The sequence below is a fragment of the Pristiophorus japonicus genome, chromosome 1 (genome assembly GCF_044704955.1).
Source record: "Pristiophorus japonicus isolate sPriJap1 chromosome 1, sPriJap1.hap1, whole genome shotgun sequence".
NCBI lineage: Eukaryota > Metazoa > Chordata > Chondrichthyes > Pristiophoridae > Pristiophorus > Pristiophorus japonicus.
Window position 1 is genome coordinate 16096835 of NC_091977.1, and position 14646 is coordinate 16111480.

Consider the following 14646-nt stretch of genomic DNA (forward strand, 5'->3'; position numbering starts at 1 on the left):
TCCCGGCAACATCCTCGTAAATTTCCTCTGTACCCTCTCCAGTGCAATCACGTCCTTCCTGTAATGCGGTGACCAGAACTGCACGCAGTACTCCAGCTGTGGCCGAACCAGTGTTTTATACAGTTCAAGGATAACCCCCCCGCTCTTGTACTCTATGCCTCGGCTAATAAAGCAAGCATTCCGTACGTCTTCTTAACCACCTTATCTCCCTGGCCTGATACTTTCAGGGATCTGTGGACATGCACTCCAAGGTCCCTTTGTTCCTCTACACTTCTCAGTATCCTACCACTTAATGTGTATTCCCTTTCCTAGTTAGTCCTCCCAAAATGCATTACCTCACACTTCTCTGGAGTAAATTCCATTTGCCACTGTTCTGCCCACCTGACCAGTTGATTGATATCTTCCTGCAATCCACAGCTTCCTTGTTCATTATCAACCACACAGCTGATTTTAGTATCATCTGCAAACTTCTTAATCATACCCCCTATATTCAAGTCTAGATCATTTATGTATATCACAAAAAGTAAGGAACCGAGTACTGAGCCCTGCAGAACCCCACTGGAAACATCCTTCCAGTCATAAAAACACCCATCAATCATTACCCTTTGCTTCCTGCCTCCGAGCCAATTTTGGATCCAACTTGCCACTTTGCCCTGGATCCCATGGGCTTGTACTTTTGTGACCAGTCTGCCATGTGGGACCTTATCAAAAGCTTTGCTAAAATCCATATACACTACATCATATGCTTTGACTTCATCGACCCTCCCGGTTACCTCCTCTAAAAATTCAATCAAGTTAGTCAGACACGACCTTCCCTTAACAAATCCGTGCTGACTGTCCTTGATTAATCCGTGTCTTTCTAAGTGAAGATTTATCCTGTCCTTCAGAATTTTTTCCAATAATTTTCCCACCACTGAGGTTAGGCTGACTGGCCTGTAATTACTTGGTCTATCTCTTTCTCCCTTCTTAAACAAAGGTACCACATTAGCAGTCTTCCAGGCCTCTGGCACCACACCTGAAGCCAGAGAGGATTGGTAAATGATCGTCAAAGCCTCTGCTATTTCCTCTTTTGCTTCACTTAGCAGCCTGTGATGCATTTCATTCGGGCCTGGGGATTTATCCACTTTCAAAGCTGCTAGGCCCCTTAATACCTCCTCTCTCACTATGTTTATTTAATCTACTAGTTCACACTTCTCTGCTGGCTCTTTGAAAGAACTACTCAACCAGTCCTACTCTGCCGCTCTTTCCCTAACCCCCTGCAAAACTTTCCCCTTCAACTATTTATCTAATTCCCTTTTGAAAGTTACTATTTAATCTGGTGCATGCTAGATTACAATGTCGCTGCGTTGTGATGGCACCGCAGTCGAACAGCCTGAGGACACTCGCCGTCAAGGTTCGCGTATAAAGAACAAGATATTTGGCCATGATATGGGAGGGTGCCCAACACCTGTGGAAGGACGGTGCCCGCAAGGAGCCACGAGGGGAGGAAAAGGGATAGAAAACTGGTGAGGGAAATCAGACATACTTTGTACGGCACGGAATAAATTTACGGCTCTGCGGGCAAAACTAACCTAACACAAGACGGAACGGAAGAAAAGAAACAAAGGAATGAAGGGAGCAATGAAGAAAGGAATGAAGGAATAAAAGAAAGGAATGACAAGGAAAGAATGAATGAAGTAAAGAGTGAAGGAAATAAAGTGAAATGAAAGAATTGCATTTCTATCGACCTTTCACGACCTCAGGATCTCCCAGAACGCTCTGCAGCCAATGAAATGCTCTGAAGGTGTGGTAATGCAGGAAATTTGCAATGCAACCGATTCTGACCAAAGTTTCCGCCTGAAGCCCACGAACGCCTGCCTGTCCTTACAGATACTGGCCCAGTTCCCCTTGTTATTTTTTAAAACCCCGACGACTTGTGGAGTGGGTGGTACCTGGTCTTTTTGTGCAGTGTGGAGCTCGCTCGGCCTTCCTGCCAATTGTCCGGGGAGAGGGCGAAGCCCCCAGCCTCCTGCAGCTGAAATTCCTGGCTCGGGCGGCGCTCGCTTTCGGTCTGTGTTGCTTGCGTTTTTTCCCCTCTCACTGCTCTGGAATCTGTCGAGGAAGAGGAGAATCAGGAAGCAGTGTCATATTTCACCCTTTTCAGAAAGCCTTCTAACGCATACGTTTGACTGCTCAATGGTCGCAACTCATTGCGAAAAGTTTCTATTTAATAGTCAGCAGATTGTGCTTTTAAAAAGAAGTCTCGCCGCATTGTGTGGGTGTGGGAGTGTGGAGGGCGGGTTTGGATCGGATCCAGATTTTGGTGCATTACCCAATCGTTCATTGCAAGAATGGACCTGGGCTCGGTGCAATGTCGGATTACACTGAGTGTAATTGGCTTGAAACTCAATCATGCGCATCCCTCGGTTTGATAGTTTGTCTTTGGGAAGAGCTGGGCCAAAAAAAAGTATCCAGCTCCTGTCAGACTGGGAGTCGTTGAATTACATGGAACTTACAGCACAGAAACCGGTCTTCCGGCTCGACTGGCTCCAGCTTATTTATGTTCCAGAGGAGCCTCTGCCCATCCCTCTTCACTCTATCAGCATATCCTTCTATTCCTTTCTATGCTATTCACCTCAACTACTCCTTGTGGGAGCGAGTTCCACATTCTAACCTCTTTCTGGATGAAGAGGTTTCTCCTGAATTCCCGATTGGATTTATTAGTGACTATTTTGTACTTATGGCCCCGCCTGTTATGTATGCAATACCTTGTAACCAGCATTCTACCGCCACCAGAGGGCGCATCTGTTGGAGTCCCAAGGGATCCCAGCATCCCTTGGGAGCACTGCATATAAGCAGGTCTCCCATGATGTGCCCACACTCTGGAGTCAGAATAAAGAGACTATGGTCACACTTGCTCAGTCACATTGCTTTATTTAAGACATAACAACTGGCGACGACTAATAGATAACGAACCATCACGTGAAAATGCAGAGAACTGTTGGTATCCTGGAGAAATTCTCAGAAGGTGACAATTGGGAAGTCTTCATGGAGCGACTCGACCAATACTTCGTGGCCAACGAGCTGAAAGGGAATGAGAACGCTGCCAAACGAAGGGCGATCCTCCTCACCAGCTGTGGGGCAACAACCTACGGCCTCATGAAGAATCTTCTTGCTCCGGTGAAACCAACAACCAAATCCTATGAAGAACTGTGTACGCTGGTCCGGGAGCACCTAAATCCGAAGGAGAGCATTCTGATGGCAAGGTATCGATTTTATACATGTCAATGGTCTGAAGACCAGGAAGTGGCGAGCTATGTCGCTGAACTAAGGCACCGTGCAGGACATTGCAAATTCGGTGGATTTCTGGAGCAAATGCGAAGAGACCTTTTTGTGTTTGGCATTGGCCATGGGGTTATCCTTCGCAAACTATTGGCTGTTGAAACACCGAATCTGAGCAAAGCCATAACGATAGCCCAGGCATTTATATCCACCAGCAATAACACCAAACAAATTTTGCAGCATAAAGATGCATCGGCAATTACTGTACACAAAGTAATGTCATTTTCAGGCAGGAATGCATAGGGCATACGCCCTCAGCTACACGACCTCAGATGACTCAAGAGTCCGGCATCAAGCGTGAATGCGAGGCAATTAACACCTTGTTGGCGTTGCGGAGGTGATCATCAAGCCCATCAATGCCACTTCAAACACTATGCATGCAAAGGCTGTGGTACAATGGGACACCTCCAGCAAATATGCAGACGAGCTGCAAACCCTGCAAACCATCACGTTGCAGAGGAAGACCGATCCATGGTGGATCAAACTGAACTAGAGACTCGAGCCGAGGAGGCAGACGTGTACGGGATACACACCTTCACCACGAAATGTCCACCGATCATGTTAAAATTTGAACTGAACGGAATTCCAGTATCCATGCAATTGGACACGGGTGCATGTCAGTCTATCATGAGCAAAAAGGCCTTCGAGAGGCTGTGGTGCAACAAGCCACAAAGGCCCAAGCTGAGCCCTATTCATACCAAGCTGAGAACTTACACTAAAAAGCCGATCCCTGTAATTGGCAGTGCAGCAGTAAAAGTCTCCTATGATGGAGCGGTGCACGAACTAACACTATAGATTGTACCGAGATGGCCCCACACTGTTCGGCAGAAGCTGGCTGGGAAAAACCCACTGGAACTGGGACGTCCGTCGTTGATGCCTCATGTGCCCAGGTTTTGAGCACATTCCCGTTGTTGTTTGAGCCAGGCATCGGAAATTTCTCTGGGGTAGGAAGGTGCAGATCCACTTGGTTCCCGGTACACGACCCATCCACCACAAGGCATGTGCGGTGTCATACATGATGCGAGAGAAAGTGGAGATCGAGCTGGACAGGCTGCAACGAGAGAGCATCATTGCGCTGGTTGAGTTCAACAAGTGGGCCAGTCCGATTGTTCCAGTTCTCACGGATGATGGCACGGTCAGAATTTGTGGGGACTATAAAGTAACGATTAAATGTTTTTCGCTGCAGGACCAGTACCCGCTACCCAAGGCAGACGATCTATTTGCGACACTGGCAGGAGGGAAGACGTTCACCAAGTTGGACCTGACCTCGGCCTACATGACGCAGGAGCTGGCGGAATCTTTGAAAGGTCTCACCTGCATCAACACGCACAAAGGTCTGTTCATCTACAATAGATGTCCGTTTGGGATTTGATCGGCCGCAGCTATTATTCAAAGGAACATGGAGAGTCTGCTAAAGTCGGTTCCGCGCACCGTGGTTTTCCAGGATGACATATTGATCACAGGTCGGGACACCATCGAACACTTGCAGAACCTGGAAGAGGTTCTAAGTCGGCTAGATCGTGTGGGACTCAGGTTGAAATGCTCAGTGTGTTTTCCTGGCGCCAGAGGTCAAGTTCTTCGGGAGAAGAATCGCCGCAGATGGCATCAGACCCACCGACACCAAGACGGAGGCCACCAAGAACACGCCGAGACCATAGAACGTGATGGAGCCGTGGTCGTTGTGGGACTCAATTATTTTGGTAATTTCCTATCCGGGTTAAGCACCTTGCTACAACCTCTACATGTGTTGCTACGCAAGGGAGATGACTGGGTATGGGGGAAATTACAATAGACTGCTTTTGAGAAAGCCAGAAATCTTTTATGTTCCAACAAACTGCTTGTTCTGTATGACCCATGTAAACGTTTAGTGCTAGCTTGCGATGCGTCTTCGTACGGGGTCGGGTGTGTGTTACAACAAGCAAACGAATCGGGAACATTGCAACCAATCGCTTATGCGTCCAGGAGTTTAGACAAAGCCGCAAGGGCCTACAGCATGATTGAAAAAGAAGCTTTGGCATGTGTTTACGGGGTAAAAGAAATGCACCAGTATTTGTTTGGGCTTAAGTTCGAGCTAGAAACTGCCCATAAGCCGCTCATATCGCCATTCACAGAGAGCAAAGGTATTAATACCAATGCCTCTGCTCGCATCCAAAGATGGACGCTCACGCTGACTGCATATAACTATGCAATTCACCACAGGCCAGGCACAGAGAACTGCGCTGATGCTCTCAAGTCAGCTACCATTGCCCACCACCGGGGTGGAAATGGCACAGCCTGCAGACTTGCTCTTGGTGATGAATGCATTTGAAAACAAAAAGTCACCTGTTAGGGCTTGCCAGATCAGGACCTGGACCAGCCAGGATCCTTTACTGTCCCTTACAAAAAACTGTGTCCTCCATGGGAGCTGGTCCAACGTCCCAGCGGAGATGCATGAAGAGATCAAGCCGTTCCAGCGGCGCAAAGACGAAATGTCCATACAGGCGGGCTGTCTTTTGTGGGGTAATCGCGTGGTTTTGCCTAAGAAAGGCAGGGAAACGTTCATACGCAACCTACACAGTACCCACCCAGGCAGTAATGATGAAAGCTATAGCGAGATCCCATGTGTGGTGACCCGGCATTGACTCAGATTTGGAGTCTTGCATGCGCAAATGCAACACTTGCACTCAACTGAGCAATGCACCCAGGGAGGCACCGCTAAGTTTGTGGTCATGGCCCTCCAAACCGTGGTCTAGAATCCATGCTGACTTCGCTGGCCCGTTTCTAGGCAAAATGTTTTTGGTTGTTGTGGATGCTTATTCAAAATGGATTGAGTGTGTAATAATCTCTGTAAGCATGTCCACTGCCACCATGGAAAGCCTACGAGCCATGTTTGCCACGCACGGCCTACCTGATGTCGTAGTTGTTGTGTATGAAGAGTCAGACTGAACACTGAGCTTAAAAATAAAGTCTCCAAAGTGACTCTCCAACCTGTGAAGCCGCCTTAAATATCTGTGCTCTCAAGGGATTATGGGATCCCTTGGGACTCCGGGGAATGAGCCCTCTGGTGGCTGTACAGAGTAAATACAAGTCCACATATAGAACAACACTCCCCACCCCGCCCCCAAAAGTCAATAGTGTAACTATTTACAATGTGAGTCGATCTGGGGCCCTTCTTGCCCTGGTTGATCGTCTCGGTGTGAAAGCCAGTGTTGTTGAATCATTTGTTGGGCCCTCGCTGGGCTGCTGTGCAGCTGGCCTTGCTGGGCTGCCTGGTGTGTTGGGCCCTGCAGGGCTGCTGTGGATGATGGATTCTCCTTCGTGGTCAACCGTGGTGCTGGTTGCCACTGGTGTGTATGTTGTGGGATCAAAAAAGGTAGAGTCCAAGGTGGGTTGCTCATGGTAGTCCGTGAATCTGAGTTTCATTTGGTTCAAGTGTTTCCGGTGAATGAGTCCATTTGAAAGTTTGACCTGAAACACTCTTTGGCCACGACAGTGCCGGGAAGCCACTTGGGACCTTGTCCACAATTTAATACAAATACAGGATCATGGACTTCAATCTCGCGTGACACATTTGCGCTATCATGGTATGCACTTTATTGAAGTCACCTGCTCTCTACCTGTTCATGTAGATCAGGGTCTTAAATGCTCTTTTCGTGAGTAGTTCCGCAGGTGGGATCCCAGTGAGTGAGTGTGGTCTCGTGCGGCAGCTAAGCAGGACTCGGGATAGGCGTGTCTGCAGTGAGCCTTCAGTTACCCTCCTCAAGCCTTACTTGATGGTTTGCACTGCTCACTCTCCTTGACCATTGGACGCTGGTTTAAATGGGGCAGATGTGTCATGTTTGATCCCATTACGGGTCATGAATTCTTTGAACTCAGCACTGGTAAAACATGGCCCGTTGTCGTTCACCAGGATATCGGGTAAGCTGTGTGTGGCAAACATGGCCCGCAGGCTTTCAGTGGTGGCAGCGGACATGCTGGCCGACATTATCTCACATTCAATCCACTTGGAGTATGTGTCGACAACCACAAGGAACATTTTACCCAAGGGCCTGCATAGTCGACATGTACCCTAGACCACGGTTTGGAGGGCCAAGATCATAAACTTAGCGGCGCCTCCCTGGGTACATTGCTTAACTGCGAGCATGTATTACATCTGTGAACGCAGAACTCTAAGTCTGCATCGATACCGGGCCACCGCACGTGGGATCTGGCTATCGCTTTCATCATTACGATGCCTGGGTGGGTACTGTGGAAGTCATTGATGAAGGTGTCTCTGCCCTTCTTGGGGACCACTACTCGATTGCCCCACAGAAGGCAGTCTGCCTGTATAGACATTTCATCTTTGCGCCGCTAGAATGGCTTTATCTCTTCCTGCATATCCACTGGGACACTGGATTAGCTCCCATGAAGCACACAGCTTTTGACTAGAGTTAATAAGGAGTCCTGGCTTGTCCAGGTTTTGATCTGCCGGGCAGTGACGGGTGATTGCTCACTCTCAAACGCTTCCATAACCATGGCTAGATCTGCGGGCTGCGCCATTTCCACCCCCGTGGTGGGCAATGGCAGCCTACTGAGAGCATCGGCGCAGTTTTCTGTACCTGGCCTGTGGCGGATGGCGTAGTTGTATGCGGACAACGTGAGCGCCCATCTCTGGATGCGGGCCGATGTGTTTGTATTTATCCCTTTACTCTCGGAAAACAGGGAAATAAGTGGCTTATGGTCAGTTTCCAATTTGAATTTTAGCCCAAACAGGTATTGATGCATTTTCTTTACCCCATAGACACACGCTAATGCTTCTTTTTCAATCATGTTGTAAGCTCTCTCGGCCTTAGACAGACTCCTGGATACATAAGCAACAGGTTGCAGCTTCCCGAAATCATTAGCTTATTGCAATACACACCCAACGCCATATGATGACACATCACATGCTGGTACCAAACACTTACATGGATCATACAACACAAGCAATTTGTTTGAGCATAACAATTTTCTCGCTTTTACAAAGGCATTTTCTTGGCTTTTGCCCCAAACCCATTCGCCCCCTTTTCGTAGTAAGACGTGCAGTGGTTCTAACAGTGTGCTGAGACCCGGGAAGAAGTTACCAAAGTAGTTCAAGAGTCCCAGAAACGACAACAGCTCCTTCACGTTCTGTGGCTTCGGTTCGTTCTCGATTGCCTCCGTCTTCGCGTTGGTGGGCCTGATGCCGTCCGCTGCAATCCTCCTTCCCAGGAACTCCACTTCAGGCGCCAGGAAAACGCACTTTGAGCGTTTTAACCTGAGCCCCACGCGGTTGAGTCGACTAAGAACATCCTCCAGGTTCTGCAGGTGCTCGACTGTGTTCCGACCTGTGACGAAGATTTAGTCCTGGAAGACCACGGTGTGTGGGACCGACTTCAGTAAACTTTCCATGTTTCCCTGGAATATCGCCGGCGATCATCAGATTCCAAATGGGCATCTGTTATAAACAAAAAGACCTTTGTGCGTGTTGATGCAGGTGAAGGCCTTCGATGATTCCTCCAGTTCCTGCATCATGTAGGCTGAAGTTAGATCCAGCTTCGTGAACGTCTTTCCTCCCGCCAGCGTTGCAAAGAGGTCATCGGCTTTTGGTAGTGGGTATTGGTCCTGCAGGGAGAAACGATTGATAGTTACTTTGTAATCGCCACAGATTCTGACGGTGACATCTCCCTTGAGGACTGGGACAATAGGACTGGCCCACTCGCTGAACTCGATCGGTGAAATGATGCCCTCTCTTTGCAGCCGGTCTAGCTCGTTCTCTACCCTTTCTCTCATCATGTACGGTACTGATCTCGCCTTGTGATGGATGGGTCGCGCCCCCGGGATTAGATGGATCTGCACTTTTGCTCTTTGGAATTTCCCGATGCCTGGTTCGAACAGTGAAGGAAATTTGTTTAAGACCTGGGCACACGAAGTGTCATCAGCGGGCGATAGCGCTCGGACGTCGTCCTAGCTCCTGCTGAGCAGCATGGGACCATCGCCTGGTACCACCCAGGGTAGTAGCTTGTGCACCGCTCCATCGTAGGAGACCTTTACGGTAGCACTGCTGATTAAAGGAATCAGTACTTTCATGTAAGTTCTTAGTCTCGTGCGAATTGGAGTTAAGACTGGCCTTGAGGCTTTGTTGCACCACAACCTTTCGAAAGTCTTTTTTGCCCATGATGGACTGGCTCGCACCTGTGTCCAGCTCCATTGACACCGGGAGTCCATTTAGTTCAACATTCAGCTTTATCGGGAGATAATTCGTGGTGAATGTGTGCACCCCATATACCTCTGCCTCCTCTATCTGAGGCTCTGGTTCGTCGTGATCCTCCGTGGATCTGTCCTCCTCTGCAACGTGGTGGTTTGCAGGTTTAACAGGCTTAGCATCTCGCCTGCACGCTCGTTGGAGGTGTCCCATTGTTCCACAGCCCTTGCAAGCGTATCCTTTGAATCAACATGAATGGAAACGATGATCACCCCCGCAGCGCCAACAAATGTTAATGGCCTTGAATTCATCACTCTTGATGGTGGACTCTGAGACATCTGCGGATGTGTAGCTGCAGGTATGTGTGACCTGCCCTGTACATTACGATTCGAAAACAACATCACTTTGTTCACAGTACTTGTAGCAGCACTTGTATGCTGAGAGATTTGCCTAGTATTGTCACTGGTGGCAATGAACACCTGGGCTATCGCTATGGCCTTACTCAAGGTTGGGGTCTCTACAGTCAAAAGTTTGCGAAGTATGGTTTCGTGGTCAATGCCAAGTACGAAAAAGTCTCTGACCATGTGCTCCAAACGTCCTTCAAATTCGCAATGTCGGCGACATAACTTGCCACCCCTGGCCTTCAGACCTTTTGTAGGTGTAGAACCGGTATCTCGCCATCATAACGCTTTCCTTCGTTTTCAAATGCTCTCGGACCAGTGTGCACAAATTGTCGTATGATTTCTCTATGGGTGAGCAGATTCTTCATGAGGCCATACGTTGGTGCCCCACAGAGGGTGAGGAGGATCGCTCTATGTTTGGCAGCGCACTCTTCCTCATCTAGCTCGTTGGCCACGAAGTATTGGTCAAGTCGCTCCACAAAAGTTTCCCAATCATCTCCCTCCGAAAATGTCTCCAGGATGCCCACTGTTCTCTGCATCTTTGGTTTTGCTATCTGTATCTCGTCGCCAGTTGTTGTGTATGGAGAAAGAATCAGACTGAACACTGTGAGCTCAAAATAAAGTGTGACCTTAGTCTTTTATTGCAGGTCTCCAGAGTGCCCCTCCAACCTGTGAAGTCTTCTTAAATACCTGTGCTCCCAAGGGATTATGGGATCCCTTGGGACTCTGGGGAATGAGCCCTCTGGTGGCTGTACAGAGTAAATACAAGTCCACATATATAACAAAGATCACCACCTCTCATTCTTCTGAATTCCACTGAGTAGAGGCCCAACCTACTCAACTTTTCCTCATAAGTCAACCCCCTCATCTCGAGAACCAACCCAGTGAACCTTCTCTGAACTGCCTCCAAAGCAAGTATATCCTTTCGTAAATATGGAAACCAAAACTGCACGCAGTATTCCAGGTGTGGCTTCACCAATACCTTGTACAACTGTAGCAAGACTTCCCTCCTTTTATACTCCATCCCTTTTGCAATAAAGGCCAAGATTCCATTGGCCTTCCTCATTACTTGCTGTACCTGAATACTAACCTTTTGTGTTTCATGCACAAGTACCCTCAGGTCCTGCTGTACTGCAGCACTTTGCAATCTTTCTCCATTTAAATAATAACTTGCTCTTTGATTTTTTTTCTGTCAAAGTGCATGACCTCACAATTTTCAACATTATACTCCATCTGCCAAATTTTCACCCACTCACTGAGCCTGTTTATGTCCTTTTGCAGATTTTTTGTGTTCTCCTCACGCATTGCTTTTCCTCCCATCTTTGTATCGTCGGCAAACTTGGTTACGAAACACTCCGTCCCTTCCTCCAAGTCGTTAATATAGGTTGTAAACAGTTGGGGTCCCAGCACTGATCCCTGCAGCACCCCACTGATTACCAACCCGAGAATGAATCATTTATCCCTACTCTCTGTTTTCTCTTCATTAGCCAATCCTCTATCCATGCTAATATATTACACCCAACTCAGTGTACTTTTATCTTGTGCAGTAACCTTTCATGTGGCACCTTGTTAAATGCCTTCTGGAAGTCCAAATACACCACATCCACTGGTTCCCCTTTATTCACCCTGTTCGTTACATCCTCAAAGAATTCCAGTAAATTTGTCAAACATGACTTCCCCATCATAAATCCATGCTGACTCAGCCTGACCGAATTTTGCTTTTCCAAATGTCCTGCTACTGCTTCTTTAATAATGGACTCCAACATTTTCCCAACCACAGATGTTAGGCTAACTGGTCTATAGTTTCCTGCTTTTTGTCTGCCTCCTTTTTTGAATAGGTGCATTACATTTGCAGTTTTCCAATCTGCTGGGACTTCCCCAGAATCCAGGGTATTTCTGTAAATTACAACCAATGCATCCACTATCCCTGCCACTACTTCTCTTAAGACCCTAGGATACAAGCCATCAGGTCCAGGGGATTTATCTGCCTTTAGTCCCATTATCTTACTGAGTACCACCTCCTTAGTGATTGTGATTGTGTTAAGTTACTCCTCCCCCCCCATAGCCCCTTGACTATCCACTGTTGGAATATTATTAGAGTCCTCTACCGTAAAGACTGATACAAAATATTTGTTCAGAGTTTCTGCCATCTCCATGAATGGAAGCAAGTCTTCCTCGATTCCAAGGGACTGTCTATGATAACGACTTTGGTTGACAGTTTCATCACATGGCCTTTTTTTGCCAGATCCAACATTTTTGCAACAACAACTTGAATTTAAATAGCACCTTTAATGTAGTAAAATGCCTCAAGGCACTTCGCAGCAATGTTATAAGACAAAAAATACATTTTACACCGAGCCATTTAAGAAATTACAGCAGATGACCAAAAGCTTAGTGAAACCGGTAGGTTTTAAGGAGCGTCTTAAAAGGAGGAGGTCGAGAGGCGGAGAGGTTTAGGCAAGGAGTTCCAGAGCTTAGGGCCCAGGCAACAGAAGGCACGGCCTCCAATGGTGAAGTCGGCTTTTGGTTTGCAGTGGCGCAAATACTTACCACCCCACCCTCTAGTGTCACTGAGATCATGGTGTCAGTTGTCGTGCAACGCTCCGCTAGCGCCCCGGATGCAAAATTCGGCCCTAACACCTCATTAAACGTCCGCCACAGGAAGCGTCTGAAAAACAGGCTTCCCAAGGTGCAGCAGGTGGTATTGGCGGCGTATTTAAATGGAGGAATGAGGATCCTGCATCGCAGGTCACATTGACTGCAACGGTTGTGCACATCACACTGCATGCAGCTCTGACTTGAAAGTGGCAGTTTTATCTGCCATTCCAGTGTCCTTACTTCAGCGAGACAACTTAGTGGGGACATTACTAGTTTGCCAGCGTATCATGCTGCATGTTATTTGCCAGGTGACGTCAAGCTCTTGACCATGTCAGCCCACGGATGAGGAGAGGCCAAAGACGTCTGGGGAGGAGGGCTTACCCCCCACGGGTTTAGAGGCACCAATGCTCATTCTTCGATCTCTCTGAAGAGCAGTGTGTGAAAAGGCTGCGCTTCCAAAAGGAATATGCCATTTCCTACAGGCAGACTGATGCCTGGACCGCTCTGGAGGCAGCCTTCAATACTCCCATTAACAGGTTTCCGAATTCATTGTGGTGTGCTGCATGTTGCACAGCTTGGCCATCATGAGAGGCCAGGCATTGCCAGTGCGGATTACAGGCCCACCTAAGGAGGAGGAGGACGACAAAGAGGAGCCTGGCGAGGCCCCCATTGGATAGCCACATCATCCACGGGGGTGGCAGCGTTGAGATGCTGCCGGACCAAGAGGAGGTACTTGCCATAATCTTCCAATCCTCCTTAGAAACAGGGCTGGTGCCAGAAGACTGCAGAATTGCAAATGTACATCCTTGTTCAAAAAAGGATGTAAAGATAAACGCAACTATAGGCCAGTCAGTTTAACATCGGTAGTGGGGAAGCTTTTAGAAACAATAATCAGGGACTAAATTAACAGTCAGTTGGACAGGTGTGGATTAATTAAGGAAAGCCAGCACGGATTTGTTAAAAGCAAATCGTGTTTAACCAACTTGATCGAGTTTTTTGATGAGGAAACAGAGAGGGTTGATGAAGGCAATGTGGTTGACGTAGTGTACATGGATTTCCACAAGGCGTTCAACAAAGTGCCACATAATAGGCTTACCAGCAAAGTTGAAGCCCATTGAATAATAGTGGCAGAATGGGTAAGAAATTAGCTAAGTGACAGGAAACAGAAAGCAGTGAACAGTTGTTTTTCGGACTGGAGGAAGCTATACAGTGGTGTTCCCCAGGTACAAGGATCACTGCTTTTCTTGATATATATTAATCATCATCATAGGCGGATCTAATGTTAATCATGGATGTTTTTGAGAGTGAAGGAATCCCTGTCACGGCTCAACAAGTTAAGACCTGGACGAGCCAGGACCCGATTTTATCGGTGGTCAGGGTTACATCCTCAAAGGGCATTGATCTGCCATACCTAAGCAAATGTGCAAGGAGGTCAAACCGTACATTCGTCGCAAGGACGAACTGTCTATTCAAGCAGATTGCATATTGTGGGGCAATCGCGTTGTAATGCCCAAGAAAGGGAGAGAGAAGTTTGTGCGTGAATTACACAGCACACATCCTGGTATAATGATGATGAAGGCCATCGCCAGATCTCATGTATGGTGGCCAGGAATTGATTCTGAGTTGGAAGCATGCGTGCATCAGTGCAACACTTGCATGCAGCTCAGCAAAGCACCAGCGGAATCGCCGCTGAGTCTGTGGTCGTGGCCGTCCAAACCTTGGTCCAGGATCCATGTAGATTTTGCAGGGCCCTTCCTGGGCAAGATGGTTTTAGTGGTGGTGGACGCTTATTCGAAATGGATAGAATGCATAATCATGTCATCCAGCACATTCACGGCAACCATAGAGAATCTCAAATGTCCTGTTCGCGACACATGGTCTGCCTGACATAGTGGTGAGCGACAATAGGTCGTGCTTCACCAGTCAGGAGTTTGTGAAACTTAATGGCATAAAAAATATAAGGTCAGCAGCGTTCGAGCTTGCGTCCAACGGGCAAGCTGAACGTTCAGTACAAATTATCAAGCAAAGCATGAGGAGAGTAACCCAAGGGTCACTGCAGACCCGCTTGTCCTGCATACTGCTGAGTTACAGGACAAGACCCCACATACTTACAGGGGTCTTGTCTGCAGAACTCATGATGAAAAG

The 14646-nt window shown here is 47.9% G+C and overlaps 1 protein-coding gene across 3 annotated transcripts in view; it reads right to left on the reverse strand.

Annotated features, from left to right (window-relative positions):
- mfsd10 (major facilitator superfamily domain containing 10) overlaps window positions 1–14646 on the reverse strand; it is a 90839-nt gene that overhangs the window by 61035 nt on the left and 15158 nt on the right. For 2 of the 3 annotated variants that reach the window (XM_070877771.1, XM_070877775.1), the window contains one exon: window positions 1932–2091. The gene's annotated coding sequence lies outside the window, so the exon portion shown is untranslated. Of the gene's footprint in view, window positions 1–1931; window positions 2277–14646 lie in introns of those variants that run through there. The other variant, XR_011592973.1, reaches the window with a different exon arrangement.